This window comes from Caretta caretta, chromosome 2 (genome assembly GCF_965140235.1).
Source record: "Caretta caretta isolate rCarCar2 chromosome 2, rCarCar1.hap1, whole genome shotgun sequence".
Classification (NCBI taxonomy): Eukaryota; Metazoa; Chordata; order Testudines; family Cheloniidae; genus Caretta; species Caretta caretta.
Window position 1 is genome coordinate 19,725,932 of NC_134207.1, and position 21,598 is coordinate 19,747,529.

The 21,598-nt window shown below is 45.6% G+C and overlaps 1 long non-coding RNA gene across 3 annotated transcripts in view; it reads right to left on the reverse strand.

Moving 5' to 3' along the window:
- Positions 1-21,598, reverse strand: part of LOC125632841 (uncharacterized) — a 55,953-nt gene that overhangs the window by 17,014 nt on the left and 17,341 nt on the right. The window contains exon 1 of one of the 3 annotated variants that reach the window (XR_012666876.1): positions 16,540-17,049. The exons of 1 other annotated variant lie outside the window; for it this stretch is intronic. This is a non-coding gene — a long non-coding RNA (uncharacterized LOC125632841). Of the gene's footprint in view, positions 1-979; positions 1,068-16,539; positions 17,050-21,598 lie in introns of those variants that run through there. One more of the 3 variants, XR_007355422.2, reaches the window with a different exon arrangement.

Sequence of the window (21,598 nt, forward strand, 5' to 3'; positions counted from 1 at the left end):
ATACTGGGCATCATATTTCTCTCACAGGGACTTTGTGAGGTTTACTGTCTGCCCAAGTGCTCTTAGGTCATCAGACGAAAGCTACAAGGGGACAGTTGTAAATAAAACAGCACAAGAGAAACAGAGGGGCAGGCTGGTGGAGACAACAATCCGACTATTTTTGGTAGCGTTTCTGCTGTTTTGATTCCTTTCTAAACCGATGTCAACAAAACCCAAATCTCCTACTCTGGTACGCTGTGGATAGTTATGATTAGTATCACAGTACCACCCAACTGAGATCAGGCCCCACTCTCCTCGGCACCATACCTCAGACAGTGCAAGAGAGAGCCTCTGTCCCCAAGTGCGCACGATCTAACCAGACAAGACCGATAAAAAGGAAAACAGAGGCACAGAGAGAGGGAGTAACTTGCCAAGAGCAAGTCACTGGCAGAGCTAGTACGGAACCCATCACTCTTGGGTCCCACCCTAGAGCCGCACCCACTGGATCATGCCATACAGCTGGATAGTTCCAAGGTATTTAATCTCTCAGTCGAACCTAGGACACACTTATGCATATGTGCATACACAGTACACAAAACAAGAGGTGTGCATAGTATATATATACGTACACACACACATACACACACACACCACTATATACAAACGCATTAAGAGAATGAAAAGCTGGTTAGTTGACAGGGCTCAAAATGCAATTGTAAATGGAGAATCATGATCTAGCAGGTGTTTCCAAGTCGGCCCTGCGGGGATCAGTTCTTGGCCCTACCCTATTTAATATTTTTACTAATGACCTGGAAGAAAAGAGAAAAAAGCATCACTGAGAGAATTTGCAGATGACAAAAAAAAAAAAAAAATCGGGGGAGTGGTAAATAACAAAGACGACAGGTCACAGATACGTGCGATCTGAATCACTTGGTAAACTGAGCGCAAGCAAACAATATGCATTTTAATATAGCTAAATAAGAACGTAGGCTATACTTACACAAGGCGGTGGGGGGGTTCTCCATCCTGGGAAGCAGAGGCTCTGAAAAAGATTTGGGGGTCATGGTGGATAATCAGCCGAACACAACCTTCCAGGGCAAAAGAGCTAATATGATCCTTGAATGCATAAACAAGGAATCTTGAGTAGGAGTAGAGAGGTTATTTTACCTCTGAATTTAGCACTGGTGTGATCACTGCTGGAATACTATGTCTAATTCTGGTGTCCACAAGTCAAGAAAGATGTTGGTAAATTGGAAAGGGTTCAGAGAAGAGCCACAAGAATGATTAAAGGATTAGGAAACATGCCTTATTAGTAATAGCCTCAAGAAGCTCAGTCTATGTAGCTTAACAAAGAGAAAGTTACAGTCTAGGAGTACTACCACGGGAAACAAATATTTAGTAATGGGCTCTTCAACCTTGCAGAGAAAGGTATAACACGATCAAATGGCTGGAGGTTGAAGCGCAATAAAAATGTATGCCTTATTTCCAGTCTGAATTTAACAGTGAGTAATTAACCACTGGAGCAACTTACCAAGGATCGTGGTGGATTCTCCATCACCAACAATTTTAAACCAAGGTTGGAGGTTTTTTCTAAAAAGATTTGCTCTACGAATAATTCTGGGGGAAGTCGTAGGGCCTGTGTTAGACAGAAGGTCAGACTGGATAATCACAAACGTCCCTTCTGGATCTATAGGTTGCCATAGTATTTTTTTAGGGTGACTAAAACAGTCCTACCATCTGCATTGCAGTGCGTGTGTCTATTACTGTAGAATACGGCAGTAGTTAAATTTAAAACAACAACAGTGGAGAAAGAGAGAGGAAGCAAGTCACAGCCAGAGAGTCAGTGCACAGTCAGTCAATACATACAGTACGAGCTCTTTCTCAATACAATCCGACTCTTACAGGCAGAGCACATGTACGCACATCTGTGGATCTGTGCAAGGTCCCGTTTGATTGTGGGTCTCCCATCTAGCCATATTTTATCCAAGGAGAAATGCCTCTTAGGAAGGGATTAAAAGCTTCCCAAACGCTACCAGGTGGGGAGGGTGAATTGCAGTTTAGTGTCATTGCGAGAAGAGCATTAAACGGCGATCCCTTCAGATCAGATAAAAGTAGGTCAATCTTTCTGCTTTGCTGAGTCTCTTGGCAGATCGGTGCAGCACACCATTGCCACTCACAACTTATTATTTGTGCTCTGCGCAGACACATCGTTCAAAAGTTAATGAATTCAATACAGCTAATTAAATCAACCTTGGCACCCATTCAAAAGGCATCTTGCTTTTTTTATTCCCTCTCTCTTGGCTGCTGGGTGATGTGAGAGAGGAAACTGGAAAGGGTTGCTAAGAGAGCGGGGAGTGGGGGGAGGTTGTTTTTCATCTCTCGTTTATTTCCATGTCGGATTCCCATCATCACACAGATGCTTGTCTTTCTTGCGGGAATGTGACAAGCCCACCCGGCCTCCGTGTTTATATTCCATCAGCACCCAGCAACAAAATGACCTTTTCTACCTACTTGTGGGCTTTGAAAACCGAGTGCAATATGAGTCAAGGTACCTTTGGATCCCTTCGTGACATCTGCCATTCTCAATGAGTAATTGGAGGGGATGTGTTTGTAAACAGCATCCCTTCCAGCTCCTTCTCCCCCTTGCATCCTTATGCTGTAAGTAGACAGCCGATGCTGCATCCTTCAGCTGTTCATTATTGCTGGGCACGATCAGGGCATTAGCATGACCCTGAAAGCACTGAAGCACATGCCTAACTTTAAGCACAGGCAGAGTCCCACTGACTTCACTGGCATTACCCAGGTGCTTACAGTAACACATGTGCTTAAGCCCCTTGCTGAATTAGGGCCAAGGGACTCCCTCTCCCATTCCCAGCTCAGGAGTCTGTCCTAGGCAGGTCACTTTCATGGTCTGTTCCTGGAGTGAATCTCTGTATGGCCAGTGGCAGGGAATTCTCGGCAGAGGGCCTGTTTCCTGTATTGGTCCCCTATTCTATAATGCATTATCGAGGCTTATAATCCCTGGAGCAGATTGGGTTCCCAGAACAGGATTGTGTCGGCTACCTGTGTGGTCTTATGGGTAGGGTTAACTGATCCAGCTGTGAAAGAGGTGTATCGTCCCCATTGTACAGACAAGGAAACTGAGCCTCAGGCAAACTCTGGGATGTGCCCAAGGTCACATCTATAGTCTGTAGCACAGCAGGGGAAGAAAATCCAGATCTTTGGACTCCCAGGCCTGTGCTTTAACTACAAGACTACCCATGATCTCCAACCAGAGTTTTCATCATTCATTGTTTTACTGGATTATTTTTATTATATTTTGACGGCAGACACTGTCGGGTGGAGTTGGGGAGGGAACTGTTCATCTGGAATGAACACAAGAGAAGATCCATCTTTGTTTGTAATGAGTCACACAGAATTAGAGAGCCTCTGCCCGGATCCCCTGGCTCTTCTACATGGCATTGTGGAAGGGCTGTTCACTACTGCTGCGGCTCACTGGACTAGAGGAGCTGCCTGGGCGTTAGTTCCAATCTCCAGTTTTGTTCACGGTTAAGATCTGGTTCTGAAAGTCCCATGTAAATTTGTCTCAGCTTCAGGACACTGTTCCTTCTCCTGTCTTTTGCTCAGACTAAAGAGTTCCCTTCCTCCATTTATACCAGCGATTGAAGGTTATGTTCCTGCGAGGCTTGGCTTTTCTGCGCTATGACCCAAATCCTGCACTTCTTCCCCCAGACTCCCACTTAGGGCAGCAGGAGTTTTGAGTAAGGACAATAGGATAGGCCCAGCAGTATGCACGTCCCATCCTCCGATCCTTGTATCAGTTCTGTTGTCCTCTTCCGATCCTCTAGTTCTTCTATATCCTGTCTGAGCTGGGGAACCAGAACTGCCCAACGATTCCAGATGCTGTTGGATTAGAGTTATGTGTTCAGCACTATTTCCTCTATAGTTTTACTTGCAAGTTTGTCTGAGGACAGCATTGGTTTTAGACTTGCCGGCACTGCACATAGCAAACAAATGGTGGGTTGGCAATCTGCCACCATCTCTAAATTGTCCTTGGACCCTCCAATTCTAAGAGGGTTGTTTACCTTTTTTTTTGTACCTGTGCTATATTTCCTCTCCTTTGACCTAAATCCTCCAAAATGAGTCACACGAGCTAAAAATAAACGTGTGTAACTTCTTTATTGTCCTAAAGCTGATGTACCACATGGTGATAAACTGCAAACCGCTGCTTTGTCCAACAGTAGAAGTGGGTGCATTTCAGTAGCGGTTGAGGGGATTCCTGTTTAGTACAGCACTGTAGCTGAAGGAGTAGATGCTACAGTTAAGGCTGGGAAGGGCATTCATTCTAAACCTCTTGAACATACCTTTCTTAGAAATATGAAAGTAGTTTGTGAAGTGCTTTGAAATCCTTTAGGATGAAGGGCACTGAATGTAATGTAATGTACCTTTCTCCCCCATAGTGGATGTGCTAAGGCTCTATTCTTTAAAGCAAACATGCTTTCACTGCTTTCAGCATCATGACTTGCAGCAGGAAATGAAAGGAAACACAGCATTGCATGAATGTGCAACATGGCTTCTTGTATCTTTCTTTTATTCTGCTGGAGTCAGGCACTACCTCAGGCCACTCTCAGGGAGAGCAGTGCATAAGGGATCACAGTGCACAGGGAAAGAAACATGAATGAAAACAAGATACATGTACAGGGCCAGAGCAGAACACCACTGACACCAGCTTAGAGTGAGAGAACAAAATTGACATTTCCTGCACTACCATTGAGGATTTATCATTACTATTTGTAGTACAATAGCTGCAGCTAAGATCCCAGCCCCCCTCCCCTTCCCCCGCTAGGCACTGAACAAACACAGTGAGAGGTGAAGAGCTTACAAGACAGACGAGGCGTGAGAAAGGAGGTGTTAGCCACACTTTAGAAATTCTCAGGTGTGCTGTGCTGCTACATTTAGTCTTGAGATAGGCTGTAGATACAGAGGTGTGGGGCACCTGCTTTTAGGACACAGAAGGAGGCAGCTCGTTGTCTGGGTAATTGCCACCCAGGTTCAGTTGAGGCTTCTAGCACTAGGGAGGAAAACTGAGACTCTTCTTGCCCTCCCCAACCTGGACTGAGCTGGTAGGGTTGAAATTATGGGATGAGGCTTGAAACTCCTAGTTATCCGAACCATGCACTCTTGATCACAACCATCCCTCTCTATCGCAGCCCAAGGAACTGCCATCAGCTTCACCATATTTTGTGGATATTTCTGCTGAGAAAATCAGCTGTGAAACAGTTAAAGCACCTGGACCCCCGCTACGCTCCAGGGTGATCATCATGAATGCTATAGCAGTTCCCAGATCTGGAACCTTTGGTGTCAGGCTGTCCGTTCGCATGCTCGGAAAGACAATCCTGCATCAGTTGATGTTTGGTTCACATTTGAGAGGCTCTCTCCACAATCTCCTGGTGTAAACAAGGCAAAAAAAACTTTTGATGCAAACCAACCTCTGAGTGTTTGGGGTTCTGTGGCATGTGTGCACACAAGGAATTTAAGAAACTTTATAGATAGCTAATTGCATCTCCTCTCATGGCTGTGAGAGTAGGTGGCATCATACAGGAGCAGAGCTGCTTCTGCTGTGCAACCTTGGACAATGTTCTACTGGCAGAGGAAGGATTAGAATCCAGAGGACCATAGTCCCACGGTCCTGTGCTCCAACCCCTACTCCTGGGGGCATTCTGAGACAAAACTTAAAAATTCGGCTCTAAAATTCTGTGCATAATATTTTAAAATTCTGCAAATTTTATTTGTCAAACTAAAACTACATAATCACACCCGTTTCAATAATTTTGGTAATTTATTTCAAAATACCTGTCAGCAAGTGTGTCTAACAATATAGACACACAAAAATTCCCCCAGGAGTAGAGAGTTAAAGAAACCCTTATGACAACCCAGTTCCTGTTTCTCTGCCCCCCTCCCTGGCCCCAGAGCCCAGCCACCTACAACCCCTCCCCCACCAAAGCCCAGCCGTGAGGCCCCCCCCGGTCCAGACACCAGCACCGCCTCCCCCAGAGCCCAGGAGCACCCCCCCCAGCCCAGATACCTGCACCCTCTCCCCCGGAGCCCAGCCACGGGGGCACCCCTTGCCCAGATAGCCGTATCCCCTGCCCCCCAGAGCCCAGACACCTGCCCCATCTCCCCCCCAGAGCCCATCTGTGCCCCCCCAGCCCACATACCCATCCCCCTAGCCCCCAGAGCCCAGCTGAGGTGCCCCACTCCCACCCCCCGAGCCCAGGGATCAAGAGGGAGAAACAGCCTGATGCTTGGTCCCAGGCTTGCATGGAGTTTCTTGCGCACCACGGTCTCCTTCCTTCAGAGCATGCTGGGAACCGCAGCAGCCAGGAACCCTCTAGCTCCCTCCCCCTCCCCATGGCAGTGTCTTCTATGCGTGAGCTGGGCTCTGCCGGGTCCAGTGGCCCCTAGTGGCAGCTAGCAACACTGCAGCGCATTTCTGTGAGGGAAAAGGAAATTCTGCGCACACGTTAATTTCTGCAACATTCCGCATTGCGCAGTGGCGCTGAATTCCCCCAGGAGTGAACCCCCTTGTTTATGCCAGATGTAGCACTGCAACACCTGATCGGAGAAAGGATGTTCTTGTGGTTGAGATGGTATTACGGTTGGACTGGGATCTGGGTACAATTATGGGCTCTATCAGAGACGTCCTGCATGGCCTTGGGCAAGACATTTAACTTTTCCATGCTTTGGATCTCCATCTGTAAAATGGGGATACTATTATTACCTAGCCTCACAGGAGTATCAGGGAGATTAACGAGTTTATGTTTGTGAAGTACTCAGATACTACATTGATAAGCACCCCAGGAAAGTCTATGAGCAATAAAATCATTGGCCCAAGATCAATGCTTAGAAAAAATTAGCACTATCACATCACCAGCCTGACAGCAAGTCATATCAGCGCTTAATCACTGGCTACGTCTACACTGCAATAAACAAGAACAGTGGCATCAAGTCTCAGAGCCTGAGTCCGCAGGCTCGGGCCTCAGGGCTAAATATTGCAGTGTAGACATTCAGGTTTGGGCTATGCTCTGAGACTGTCCCCTCACAGAGTCTCAGAGCCTGGGCTCCAGTCCAAGCGCGAACATCTACTCTGTAGTTCTATAACTCTGCCAGCCCGAGTCAGAGCAGCTGCGGCCGTGCGTCTTTTATTACAGTGTAGACGTACTCACCGTCTCACTTTCTGTTCCCCTCTTCCATTCTGATATTATTCTAGCAGCTGCTCTTGTGTCCTTAGAGCCGAGTCTACACTTTCACGTGAGTAACAGTTGTGACACTGGTTTCTGGTTCTGGAGCTTCTCAAGATAGCAGCCTCTGAAAACATATTAAAAGGGGGTGGAGGGAGGGAAGCCAGCCAGTAATCAGGACTAGGATTTTAAGATATCTCCTGACCTGCCAGAGCTAGAAATAACTGTTGTGTAGCACTAGAAAACTAAGGCTCCCATGCCATTTGGCGTTTGCACCCACCCCTGGCAGATCACAATATATTGGATTCGAACTATCATTGGTATGTCTATCTACTGGTGATTTTTGGCACCGGTTCTGGACTGAATGTAGCATGCCAAATCACTGCCTATGCCAAGCAGGCTTTACTTCATCATAACCACTCAGCATACAATCCTCCCTACTAATCAACTCAGCCCTTTCAAAGTGGGAGACGACATCCAGGCCATTTAAGTGCCTCCCCTCGCCCTTGTTCAAGGCAAATCTACAAACTGCTGCAATGTTTATGGCAGGATTCTCCTCCCCGGTTGGACACGACACTGCTCAGACTGCTGTGGCTAGTGAAGAATTCCCTTGTATAGAGGAACCCTTTGATACTATAAAGCGGACTCAGAGCTAGGCCCTGCCCCAGCCACACCTCCCACCTACTATATAGGGAGCATCTCAGAGGAGGGAGAGGGGGTGCGGTTGAGTGGAGCTCCCCTATTCTGCAATATGCTCCTCTAAAGAAATAAAGTCACCAGCAGTTCCAGCATCAATGCTGGCTGTCCCAGTTTAGCATCTCTATTCTGTCCCACCAGTCAGTGCTAGCTAGCCAAGCCAACAGCCCGGAGCCAGCCCAGGAAAATGTCAGGCAGATGTGACAGATGATCAGTGCCCAGCATCCAGGAGTGCTCCCTCCACGCTGCCTGACAGCAGTTTGGAAATGGCCCTGGCTCACTAAAAAACGATGAATTTTGGGATGCCAGTAAAGGAATCATGGGAGTTCATTCATTTAAGCCCCAGGATTGCACTGGCTTCCCACAGGTGTCATCACCATGGCCAGGAGAAAAATCCCAGAATGCTTAGAGCCTCGCAGCGGAATACTGCACCATGGGATATCTACCCAGAATGCTGTGCAGTTATTCATATCAAGCACGGAGCTGTGTGGACACAAGGATTCACAAGGGAAGGAAGCTGGGACACTTTAATCAAAGTGACGTGGACACAATGTTTCACTGTAGCTAAATCTATATCAGAGCAGAAAAACCTACATTGGAAGTATTTTCCTACGTGGACAAACCCTGAGGCACCTTTATGGCATAAATTACACCACCTCCTCAACCCTTCTAATCTACGCAGCATTAGAGGCGCACAACCAGTTCTCACACAAATGAATATGACGGTCTTGTGATTTCCTGGCTATATCGATCTGGTATTGGGATTTGGGTTTCTGTGTTGAAAATTATTTGTGTACACAGAATTACTGTCCATTTACTATACTCCTCCCCCTGTTAATACATATGTATGTATGTGGGTTACATATATTATAGACTCTGTGTGCGTGCACATTCATCCACACAGCCTACATGTAACACCTGGTCGATACCTAAAAATTAGATTGACCTAGCTACATAAGCTCAGGGCTCTGAGAAAAGTCATGCCCTGAGCACCTGAGTTAGATCAACCTAACCCCCACCGTGGACATAGCTGGACTGACGGAAGAATTCTAGCTACCACCTCTCGGGGAGGTGGATTGACGACGTCAAGGGGAAAACCCCATCTGCCGATGTCTGCGCTAAGGTGCAGCACCATAGCTGTGCTGCTGTAGTACGGACCCACCGAAAACCGGGGATTAAGAGAGCTGCTGCTCTCATTCTCTCTTTAGCTCAGAGCAAGTCAGCTTTAACATTTACGACTATGAAGTAGTCATAACACATCCTTTGGAAAAGGGAAACACAGGAAAGCCGCATGTAGCCCTCTAAGGCCCTGTCCAGAGCAGGATGAATTGGATACATCGAGTTAGACCCTTAATTCAGAATAGGGTTTGATGGCACAAAGGTAAAGATGTGAGAGCCCTGTCCACACTGCAGCTTCCAGTGGCCACGAATTACGGGTCTGAGTTTGGTCAGTAGAGAGGCAGCCTCTGGGAGCTGCTGTCTTCTGACGTACTGCAAACATCTGTACAAGCCCTCGCCTCCCGCTTGCCAGCTCCGTATGCTGAATGCTCCCATGAGTTCTCCGAGCACAGCAAGCCGGCAGGGTCATGTTCCTTCCCCTTCATTGGTATTCCTGGCATGAGGCAGGCTTGACAGCACATCACCAGGAGTGTAAAAATACACACTATGCTGCTGAAACAGTAGCAGCTCAAGAAGCCCATTGGCATCTTCACTCAAATATTTACAATTTTTATTAAAGCTAATGCTAAAAAATTATATAATACAGAGGTTAAGAAAAGAGTGTCTGCACATCTTCCTACACAAACTACCGGCCAGGATAAGCAAGCTGCTTCCCTGGATCATTTGGTATGCACCAGGCAGAAATTGGTGGTGAGGGGAGGTCAGTTTTTAACAGCAGGATGGGGGATCGTGCTGGGTTCTCATGGCTGGAATTAGCACCCAGATATAATGCTTTCCACTTTTCTTAGACCATTATGTCCTTAGATGATCCTTATGAAGTCTCAGTTTTCTTTCCCTATGATGTCCCCCTCCTCCCCCGCCCAACTTCTCAATGTGAAATCAGAGGGTGGCGAAAGAAACCGATACTGACAACCTGAAGCATAACGAAAGGAACTCTTTGCATCTCTTTCCAAGTCCACACTACAGTGCGGTACCCTTGAAAGCTCCATCGATTCTGCTACCATCTGTGAAGCCAGCTCCTAGATTGATTGAATTATAAGCAGCAGAAAATGCCTGCATTTGCATAAAAGTAACTGGCCGTCACTCCTCAGAAAGAGCTGCTGTATATTTTAAGATTATGGCCACATAAAAATAAAAATTACCCCCTTGAACTGGGCGCTGCTTCTCTCTCTACACAGCAGCCTGGCAAAATGCATATCGCAGCGAGCCAAGATAGAGGAATCTTTCCAGATCCTGGAAAGCGGAACACAGCAGTGGGGGAGGCTTCCACTAAATGTTCATCTTCCGACACAATGAGTAACCTGGGCTCCGTTCCACAGACACTGGGAGCCAGGACTGGTTTTGAAACCAAAGTCGTGATTGCGGAAGCACCTCTGCACTGAGTCCACAGAGCTTGGGCTCCTGATTGTTGGCCGTATGCCTCCATTTAAAACAAATACTATGGTACAGTAAAAAGAAGCCAAACACATTCCAGTGAGCTAGGGCGCTTGGGACCTTTACTGTACAATGCTAGGAGACTTTTTCCCTACAAAGGGGTGTATCCTAAAGCCCACATATGAAAAGTGTCTACAGGCTCTGTAATTATTATGTCATGAGCCTGAGAGAGGGTGCAATTCATCCCCATGCAGAGCACCAGAAAAAAATCCATGCATCACATAAGTGGAACTGAAGTGATTCCAGAGCCATTTTATGTTACCTCTCTGCACTGGGGCAAAAATTTCACCCAGAGAGAGCAGCATGAGGAGGGGCTCTCAGGGCTTCTCTTCACTGCACACTTAACCCAAGTTCTAATTGGAGCATTGCCCTAACCGGAGTCCTGTCCACATGCAAGTACCCTTCCCTTGAGAGGGGTAGTGCTTTAAAGCTGATGTTGGCTGACCCAGCAGGGAGCACAGGCTAAAGCGGGAGTTGGCACAACTCATCAGCTGCTAACATGACCACTCTGCAGTGTGGATGCATGCTAGTTCCATTCGAGTGCTGCTAGTCCTCCAGTGCCTTCCCACAATTCCCCGTGTGCCCAGGAAGGACAGAGAAGTTTTCCCACAATTTGCTGGGAAATAATTCATGGAGGTCTCAGATTACCGCAGCACTAAGAATCATGAGATGTGCTTCCAGAAACCCCAGCAACACACGCGAGTAAGTGCAGTGCCAATGTGGACTCAGCAGCTCAAGTGATATTTCACTGTGTGGCTGCCCTCACTCAAGGTACAGTTACTAAGTGGAGATCCCAGCAAAGTTAACTGGAGTTAAGACACAGAGGTTAATCAGCAACACCTTGGTGTGTTAGCCCTGTTTAGTGAGATAAAGCCACGCACCACTGGTTTATTTTGGGAAGGTTCTCTGGCCTGTGTTATACAGGAGATCAGACTAGATAATCGCAATGGTCCCTTCTGGTCCTGGAATCTATGAATCCTGCCTCTGTGCTTTAACAGGCACTCCTCACCCGGGGTACAAGGACGGTACAACTCAATGGGTGAAATCCTGGTCCCACTGAAGTCACTAGGAGTTTTGCCATTGACCCAAATGGAGCCCAAGATTTCACCCATTGTACCTGGTGATTGGCTAAGTGGCTGAGAGCATGGTGATTTATCTTTCAACCTCCTGTCTTTGGCATGCGCCTCACCATACAAGAAAAAAAACTCTTCTGTAGACTGATAGGTTGCTTAAAAGCTCATCCCATGGAGAAAGTGCATTGAACATTTAAATAAAAATGGCAAAACCTTACCTCACTGCAAGCAGAGCTTGACCCCTGAAAAGGGAGACCAGTCCACTAGGGACTTCACTAGTGCTATTGATTTTACAGGGAAGATGCTCAGACACTACGATGATGGGTAGCAGGATAAAACCTCACAACAGACAGACGGAACATGAGCAAACAGATCAGACAAGACTATGCAATGTTGACCAGGGCAAGACATTTCTGAGAGGGTGTCCAGGGCGTGCTCTGAGCCTGTCACTTCCCTTAATCAGACTCAACTTAAAACGGTTCCTCTACTGACTTGCCAATTTCAAGGCTTCACCCTACAGCAGTTGCTTAAAATGGACATGATTCAAAAACACTTTGCATTTATGAGTTTGATCTCTCGATATATGCGGGTCGGAGCCACTGATTTAACCATTCTCTATGCCCAACCAGATTTAATTACGTCTCACTTGTAGAGCACAAGAATACAACCCCCAAAGTGTTCTCCTTTGTCTATTTTGTGTTTGTTAGTTATTTAGATTTACAACACCCGCCCCCCCCCAAAAGGCACTTATCCTAACATCCAGGAAGCCTGACCAATACTCAAAGCAATCTCCACCAAGAACAGCAGTAACTAATTAAACCTCAGAGCAAAAGGAAAATATTCACCACCTTCCCTAAAGTCTGCCTCAAGCAACATTCCTCTAACAAGCCCCCAAGCAAAGCGGATTCTTGCAGCATGCCCTGAAGGCTAAACGTGAACACAGCAGCCCCTCCAGGTCCCATACTTGCACACTGGATTCCGTTCCTACATGTGTTGAAGTGGTTTCTAAGACCACGTCTACATTACAAACTTCTGCCTGCACAGCTATCACTCAGAGAGGTGTGACGAGGCATGGTCCCCAGCTGGAAGAAGGCCCTAGCTGTTATGAGAAAAGGAGTACTTGTGGCACCTTAGAGGCTAACAAATTTATGCTAACAAATTGGTTAGTCTCTAAGGTGCCACAAGTACTCCTTTTCTTTTTGCGGATACAGACTAACACGGCTGTTACTCTGAAATCTACCTGTTATGATGGCAAAACTGTGCTTTTGCTGGTATAGCTTATTTTGCGTGGAGAGGGGAGAGGAATGGGGGTGGGCTCACTGCTGCTGGTATAAGCTATGTCCACTCTCGGAGTGCGCTTTGCCAATACAGGATACGGGAATACTTATACCTACTGTAGACAAGGCCTTACAAACACCATCCAATACAAATCTCTTCCTCTCGTCCCCACGCAGAGCTTGATCTCTGTTCTGAAACATGCACAGAACTACCCAGTTCTAAGATATATTAACTTCTTCCTTTATGTGGCTGAATGGAGCTTGGGGTCTCCCTGTGAGAGGGCCTCAAAGAACTTCCTTTAAAAAAAAAATATCCCTCACCGTTCTCTCTCTCAAAGAAAGCTAGAGAAGGAGAGTGAAACCAACTAAACGGCGGGTTTGGGAAAAACAGAGAGGGGAAGTGACTGGGGGGGTCCAGTGGAGGAAGGGAAGAGGCTTAAAAATTGATGAAGTTGCAAGTGGGTAATGATCTCACGACGGCAAACACCCAAAACGGAAAGAGTCTCTGGCATGGGGAGAATGGGTGGGGATCAGGAGGAAGCTAGGATTGCAGAGCACAGCCTCAGCACACAGGGAGAAAGTGGATAGTGGGTCAGAGATTAGTGAGTGGGTTTAAGGAGAGTTTTGACAATCAGGAGAGAAGTTTCCTGCATCAGATCCTGCAATAACTCACAACAGTGTCTAGCAAAAGGATGGACAGAAATCCCGCTCTGCAACTTAAAGCATCCTAAAAAGTGGAGTATTGAGATAGCTCGTAGTCAAAGTCATTTGAACTGAAAATGGCAACTTTGTATCAATGCAGCGGCCCCTGGGAGAAGGAGAAACTGCTCTTGGTTTCCTGAGGATCTTCAGTGTCAAACACAGAAGAGACACTCAATTCACTAAGATTTACGCAACCAGCTTTTGTAAAGTAAACACCTAGCGCTATAGCACCTCTGTGGTCCCGGTACCAGTATCTCTTGGCTGCTTTGCGCATGCACATCTTCCTCCACAACCCTCTCCCTGGTATAACAGGGGACCATGATAGTGGCTGGTGCTGGGAGCCCCGCTGGTGCAGTTCTGGTGTACAGCACGGGCGTCTACTTCTAGCCTCTCACATCTTTTCTCCGTTTCAGAGCCTCAGGTTAACCCGTAATAAAAATGGGGATGACAATATTTACCAGTTTTGTAAAATGCTTTGAGATCCTAGAATGAAAAGTGCTATGTATCCAGATGATTATTGGTGCCTGAGGGTATATTTGCACCTGGCAGGAGTAGGACACTGCACCAGTTGGAGTAAAGGTGTAGGGTGAAATTCTCAAACACATCTAAGTGACTTAGGAGCCTAAGTATCCTTCTCAAAAGGGCCTACGTGATTTAGAAAGTATACCCACTTTTGAAAAGGGGACTTAGGTGCTTTTGAAAATGTTATCCTTACCTGGTATGGCAGCCTTTAAATGCCTATAAATATACTACATAAGTCATTCAAACTGTTCTAATTGTATCAACTAGCCAGCCACTGAAACCACAGAGAAACCTTGCTAAATAAAGGGTGTCCTTGTCCACCCTCTTGATGAGCTTTTCAGAGAGAGAGAGAGAGAGAGAGAGAGAGAGAGCGTGAGCGCGCTCTGTATTGTTCTCAAAAACTTCTCAGTGCAAAGGAACATTTGAGAATTCACGAGGGTAAAAATATTTAGGAAAGTTGTTAACGCTTCTCGGAAACTTTGCGAGAGTCTATTATTTACAGGGCTGAGCGGCCGTTTGTAAAAGTCATTCGCAGTTCGCAGATTTAACCCACAGACATATTAAGTGCTAACTTACTAATAATGGCCTATGTGACTGGAAAGCCCCTTTGATTAGCCACCTCAAACTCAGAGCTGCACTGTGCAGCAGGGCGATACGCCTGAGAGCCATATTTGAATAACTCTACCTCTGACAGTGCACAGGGGAAGCACCAGAATATCACTTCCGGTTGGAATCCTCCCCTCCACAGAGAATACCCAAAAAGGTAAAGAGGGGAGGGGCTGGGATTTCCACTGCCTTACCCTCAGAGTATTTCCATCAAGCAATGGCAAAGAGCCTTTAGCAGCTCTTAAAAACTCATTTTTACCATCAGTGGAGCAGGATGACATGTCAAATTGGAGAATCTCTCCCAATAACATTCCTGAGACCAGTGCCCTGCACTCATTGACTGAGGAGAGATAAGATCTAGATTCTCTGGAAAGCAAAATGTTGTTTTGGGTTTTTTTTAAGGGCAATGATATGGTTCCAATTTCAGCATTTTTGAAGTGAGAAGAGTCAGCCTCAGATGAACAGATAATGATGATTCCTGAACCGAAAGGGTTATATAGAAGCAATCTCTGCTTCACTGTCAAACAACATGGCCATATCTACATAACAAATAGAATCAGACTGAGGACCCTGTTACAACACACTTCCCCTGAGCTAGTAACAACATGGGTCATTTTTGTAGCAAGGGTAGGGCATAATATTGTACCTATACTGCTGAATGGTGCTAAAGTCTTGGGCATATCCCATTCAGGGACATAGGAAAGTTCCCATTTACACTACTACATGGAACATGTTTGTAACTGGATCCCAACACTGCGCTAGAGGTAGAAGAGACAGGGAAACTTGTGATGGACAACAGGGATTCAAATCCGAAACTGGTGAATAAAACAAAGCAACAGGACAAACAAGCATGAAGACAGAATGCCCATGCCAGCCTTCTCTCCCGTACAAACACACATGACTCCCTCGCTCCCTGTACTCCACACGCTTCCCTCAGGAGCTCACCATCCAGGTCAAAGCTGCTCGCCTTGGTTTTTAAAACTCCACGACTCCCTCCAACTTCTTCACAGATCTTTGCCCCCTCCGCTCATTTAAGGCCAACCTCCATTCTGTCCCTCCACACAGCTTTGACGCTGGTGATGCCAGAGCCTTCTCCTCCGCAGCTCCTGACATCTCCTAGGTGCCCTGTATCTCTCCAATTCAGTTCTTCAGGTCTTTGCAACTATCACCTTCGAACATATTTGTTCTCCCTGGCCGAAGCTTCTTGATTGTTATTATTACTTGTTTTTGTATTGTGGTAATGCACAGAGGCCTCATTCAGGAACAGGGCCCCACTACACCAGGTCCTATATATCACCTACGTCATCAGTTTTAACTATAACAACTCTTGGCATGGAAGGCTATTGCGTAGGCAGAGAGTATAAGGATGATGTTCTGCAAATTCTACTAGACAGTGACTCATCCCAGAAACACACGTTTTATTCGTGTTTGTGTGTACTTGTATTTCCACACAGGGGTAAAGAGAAGGAAGCTCCAAAGGAGAATCTCTTGCTGACGGTTCTAGAGGAGAAACTTAAATTTGAAATAAAATGCACCAATCTGAAGCTTAGCCTCAAGCTTCAACCTTTTGTGACGTACAAAAAGTTCTGCCACTCTTTGGTTGTGCTCTTGCAGACATGGACACATTAAGCAGCCTGGTTCCAGATCACCTGGACCTTCTTCTCTGAATGTATTCAAGAATTCAGATGAAATAATAAGCACAGATCCCCAGGGTAAAATCCTATCTTCACTGTATTCAATGAGAGTTTTGTCATTGATGTTAATGGGGCCAGGTTTCACCCCTTGTGCATCAAATGTAATATGCTCCCAACAAAACAGCTGTCTCCTTACCTGCTTCAGGACTCTTTCAGTCGCTATTCTGGAGAAGGGAATAAGGTGCTGGAAAGAAAAAAAACAAACAGGAAAGCCACTAACTGCCAGTATTAAAAATATTTACAACTACAATAATTTAGCACTTCTAGTGTTTTCATTTGTACGTCTCAAGACACTTTACAAATATTAATTAACTAACCCTCCCCGTGCCCCACTTGAGGGAGGTGAGTATATCAGCATTAACTATATAGACATATAAACTGAGGGACAAAGAAATTAAATGACTTGCCAAAGGACACATGGCCAAACAGTGAGGAGCAAAAGACAAGATTCCTACCTCCCAGCTCTGTGTTCTAGCCACTGGACAACTGTCTCTCATATTTTAATATATACTTATGCTCCAGTACTTAAGTACTGTTAAGTAAACACACACAAACTCTACATGCCTATCAACATCATAACAATGTGAGTCATCCGTAATACTTATCTAATGGTGACCCAGCTTGTCTCATGGTTCACATTTTCCAGACAGATCTGTTAAGAAAACAAGAAGAAAGGAAACATTAATAGAGAAGTAAAATCAAGAAAGCATTTAGAGGGCACAGCTGGGACAGTAATAATGGAGCATGACAGAGGATCTAGAGGCAATCACGACTGCAGAAAGTAAACGGACGGGAGAATCATCTGAAAAATATCTTACTGTAAAAACACACACTCACTAAAGGAATTGGAGCCAGTCCAAAACCCCACAATAAAGAGAGAAACAGGACAATTCTGCTTTGACTCTCTGTTAAATAACCTGTTATAAGCAGCTGTTCTGAAGCGAGGTATATGATTCACATCTGTGCATTTTCTCACCTCAAGGGTGCCATTGACTTCATTAGGTTCAAAGGCAAAAGGGATCAGGTATCGATATTTACTGGTGAAGATGGATACAATATCAACTCCATATAAAACCCCAAAGTCACCAAGCAAATGTGTTACAAGTTTTATTCTATGTCATTCTGATCCTTATACTGGGCCCATCAACATAGTGTCTGAGGGCCTAACTCAAACATACTTCTTTAAACACAGAAAGCTTAGGATTTCTGCAAGCACGGAGGATAAAACATTAGATCCCAATGACGGGTCTGCTCCCCTGCCTGGGCAGAGGAGGGTTTTCAATATATTGGGACAAGACCCTTTCATTAGCTGTGCTCGCTTGCATTTCGAAGCTGTACCAGTTTGGGAGCACTAAGCAATCGGGCTAAAATCCAGCAGCTAGATCACATATTCCATAATGGTTTTATGGCTGTAAACAGAGTAGTAGAAGGCTCATAAACTGCTCTAGACATCACCCCCGACAGAAATAGATTGTGTGCAAATATCCCGCTGCTTCGGTGCCAAGTGCCCTCCAAGATCTGATTGCAGAAGTCCCAGAGGAACAGTGTAATTAAAAACAATCACCTTGGCATGAACAGTAACTGAGTGAGTTTCATTGGTCTGACAGTGTTCCACGAAAGACAACTGTTACCCAGACATTGCACTAGTTAGGGACCAACATGGCCAATGGCAGCATGAAGGCCCCAATTCAGCAAAGCATTTAAGAAAAAGGACATCCTTAACTTTAAGCACATGAGTAATGCCGTTACTTGTCAGCAAAGCACTTAAAGCCTTGTCTACACACACAGTAAAAAAATAAATTCCTTTCAGTATATCAGTAGAATCAAAGTGTTACAATCTACCCCCTCGGATCCCTGGTGTGGACACAGCAATAGCTGCATAAAAATGTTTATTACAGTATAGCCTCTCCTATCAAGGGAATAAGCTATACTGGTACAGTAATACCTAACTCTTACATCATGCTTTTCATCCATGGAGCCTGAACGGTTTACAAAGAAGGTCATTATCGCCATCTTATAGAAGGGGAAATTGAGGCACGGAGCAATTGAAGTGATCTACCTGAGATCACCCAGCAGGCCAGCAGCAGAGCCTGGAATAGAATAAGGTCTCCTGAGTCCCAGTCCAGTACGCCAACCGCATCCACATCAGGAATTATAGTGGTCTCTCTCTCTCAGTAGCAACAATTAACCAAAATAGTCATACCAATACAAAATCCATGTGTAAAGCAGGCCTAAAGTATGTACTTAACTTTAAGCACAAGCCTAATCCTAGCCCTCAGAGACTTCCACTGCTTTGGTGAATAGGGCTGGGATTACTCATGTGTTTAAAACTGAGAATGTGCTTAAGTGTTTTACTGAATCGGGGCCTAAAGCATGCATTAAGCTGCCCTCTCTACAACTCACAGACTGCAGCGTTTCTGACTGTCATGCTCCCAGTCCCTGCTAGCCTAAGAAAAAGAGACTGGAAAAAGGAACAACCCTAGGTTCATGTTGTGAGTAGATTCATTACAGCAGCAGGTCACTTGGTCAGGATCCTTTCCTGGCAATGCATTGTCTATAGCCAAAACAGCAGCCAGACTTTGGGATTACTAACAAATTATTCTTTTTTTCACACATCTTATTAACTTAGGCAACAGCTAAAAGCAAATTCTTAATCTTTCACACCCATTAATGTATGACCTTTCCATCCACTGACTGCATTTTGGCAAAGTCTGCTGAGATGCAAAATTTAAAAGTCAAAACCCTCTTAGAGGACTTTCTCAACATGTGAAATCTCTGATGATGGGGCGGGGGGAACACCTAAAGGGTCTCCCAAGGGGGCTGAGTCATAGCACATGCCTCCATCGGAGGTTTCACACGGGTGCTTGAGGGGAGGGGGGGACAAAAAAACCCCAAACACCTCCACAACTTCACACTGCACAAAGGAAGAGAAAATCCCACATATGAATCACATGCATTGTACTCTCCCCCTTACCCTGCCCCTGAAATCTTTAATGGAGAGTCACTGAACCATTTCACATGAGCTATTGCAAAAACTCCCCAGACCAAAGAACAGCAGGTTTGGTTTCTGAAGTAGGTGTAAGAATCTCTCTCTCTCTCAAGATGGCCATGCAAATAATTTTTCAAAAAAAAGCAAATAATGAGTGAAACATTCCTGACATAAAATTGGCATTTATAATACTTAAGCAGTTTTAAGAAGGGGGTAGCAAAGCTTCTGCACATAAACTTCAAACTATTCTCACTGAGGACCTGAAAAAATAGAATATTCATATAGATAAAAAACGGACAATTACTGCATTAAATAAAAAAAACACCCTTGTAAACTATTGGAGGCTATTATCTTATCAACTCTCACAGTCTAAGAAGGGCAGAAGGTCTGCACTCAGTTAGGACAGGACAGCTCTAAGAAAACCCAGGGTGTTATTGGTCATGAAGTGGTTGATTCTGTATGTAGCATTACTACTTCTGTGTCAGTTCAGAACCAAATTCCCCACAAGAGCACTTGGGCTCATGACCAGTCTCAGCGGGGACTGAACCTCAGCTCTTCAGGACCAAAACCAAAACCACAACCCCCTCTCTCTACCTCCTGAGCTAGAGAAGTAATACCTCTATGGGGAGCAGCCACTAGAGGGGGATGTAACACACTGAAGCCACAGTGCGACACTTCCTCCCTCCCTGGATGCAAAACTGAGGGTCTGACAACTGGTGATTCAAAGGGGGGGGGGGGGGGAGGAAGGGGGTGGGCAGAACACCACACCCTCTTACTATTAGCTCAAGTGTCAGGGATCTTTGTATTGGTAAGAGGAGGATCTGAGTCCCACCCCTGCCATCACTAAGCTCCAAGATGGCCACTTACTTATCACCATCTTATTACCTGATAAGACCTGCAAAAATATGTTGTTGTCACCAACACTTAGATCAGAGCATTTCCCTGCTCTTTGTACTTTGTTGTATAACAGAATTTATTGGGAGTAAATTTAAGGCCTATGCACCATTTAAATCTCATTTAAGATTAGCTTAAGGGGAGACACAACCATTCTGCTGGCCCTCTGCACACACCTGAATCTCATTCTTACCCATTTAGGCTCTTACCTGTAAAGACTACAATGCTTGTTTGTTCCTTATAACAGCACTTCCACAGATTTTAAAGGTCAGAAGAGCTCATTAGGATCATCTAGCTTGACCTCCTGCATAACACAGGCCACACAGAATTGCACCCAGTAATACATACATCAAGCCCAATAACTTCTGATCAGATTAAAACACATTTTTTAGGAGGAGATCTAGTCTTGAAAGACTGGGAATTTAATTTAAACAGGAGGCAGCGTGGCCTAGTGGACAGAGCACTGGACTGGATGCAGAAGACCTGGGTTCTATTCCTAGCTCTGCTGAATGAGCTTGGGCAAGTCTCTTCCCACCCTGTGCTTCAGTTTCCCCATCTGTAAAATAGGGATAATGATCCTGATATCCTTTATACAGTGCTTTGAGATCTACTGATGAAAAGTTCCATATAAAAAATCTCTCTCTCTCTCTCTCTCTCTCTCTCTCTATATATATATATATAAACACACACACACACACCCCCGAGTAGGATGAAAGGCTGTGTTGGGATTTGAACTAGAAGTTCCAAGGAATTTTTCACATGCCATATTGAGACCAATGAGCCACCTTTTGGGTCATTGGCCAAAATCTCTGAAATACACAGATGTCCTGCACTCGAACACTGGTTCCCAAACTTTTTTTTTTTATTTTTTACACTGAGGCAATCCACCAACTGTATGGTGGTTTTGGGGATCCACCATTACCCCGCCTCCCCCTCCACTCCCCACTTTGTCCGGCCCCCAAGCTCCTCAGCATCCCAATCCCATTGCTCTCCCAGCCCTGCCCCTTCCTGCAGTGCCAGTCGGCCTCTCTCTCCCCCTACTATTGAGCTGCAGTCACTACCAGACTGCTGACTGTCAGCAGGACAGTGGGGTGAGAGGAGGTATTGTTTCATGGTCTCTGTGTGTATATAATGTCTGCTGCAGTTTCCACGGTATGCATCCGATGAAGTGAGCTGTAGCTCACGAAAGCTCATGCTCAAATAAATTGGTTCGTCTCTAAGGTGCCACAAGTCCTCCTTTTCTGTCTGCTTGCTGACTCCAGCCGCTTCCTCCGAGCTTCTGCTGCCCAGGGCAAATCAGAACACAGAGGTA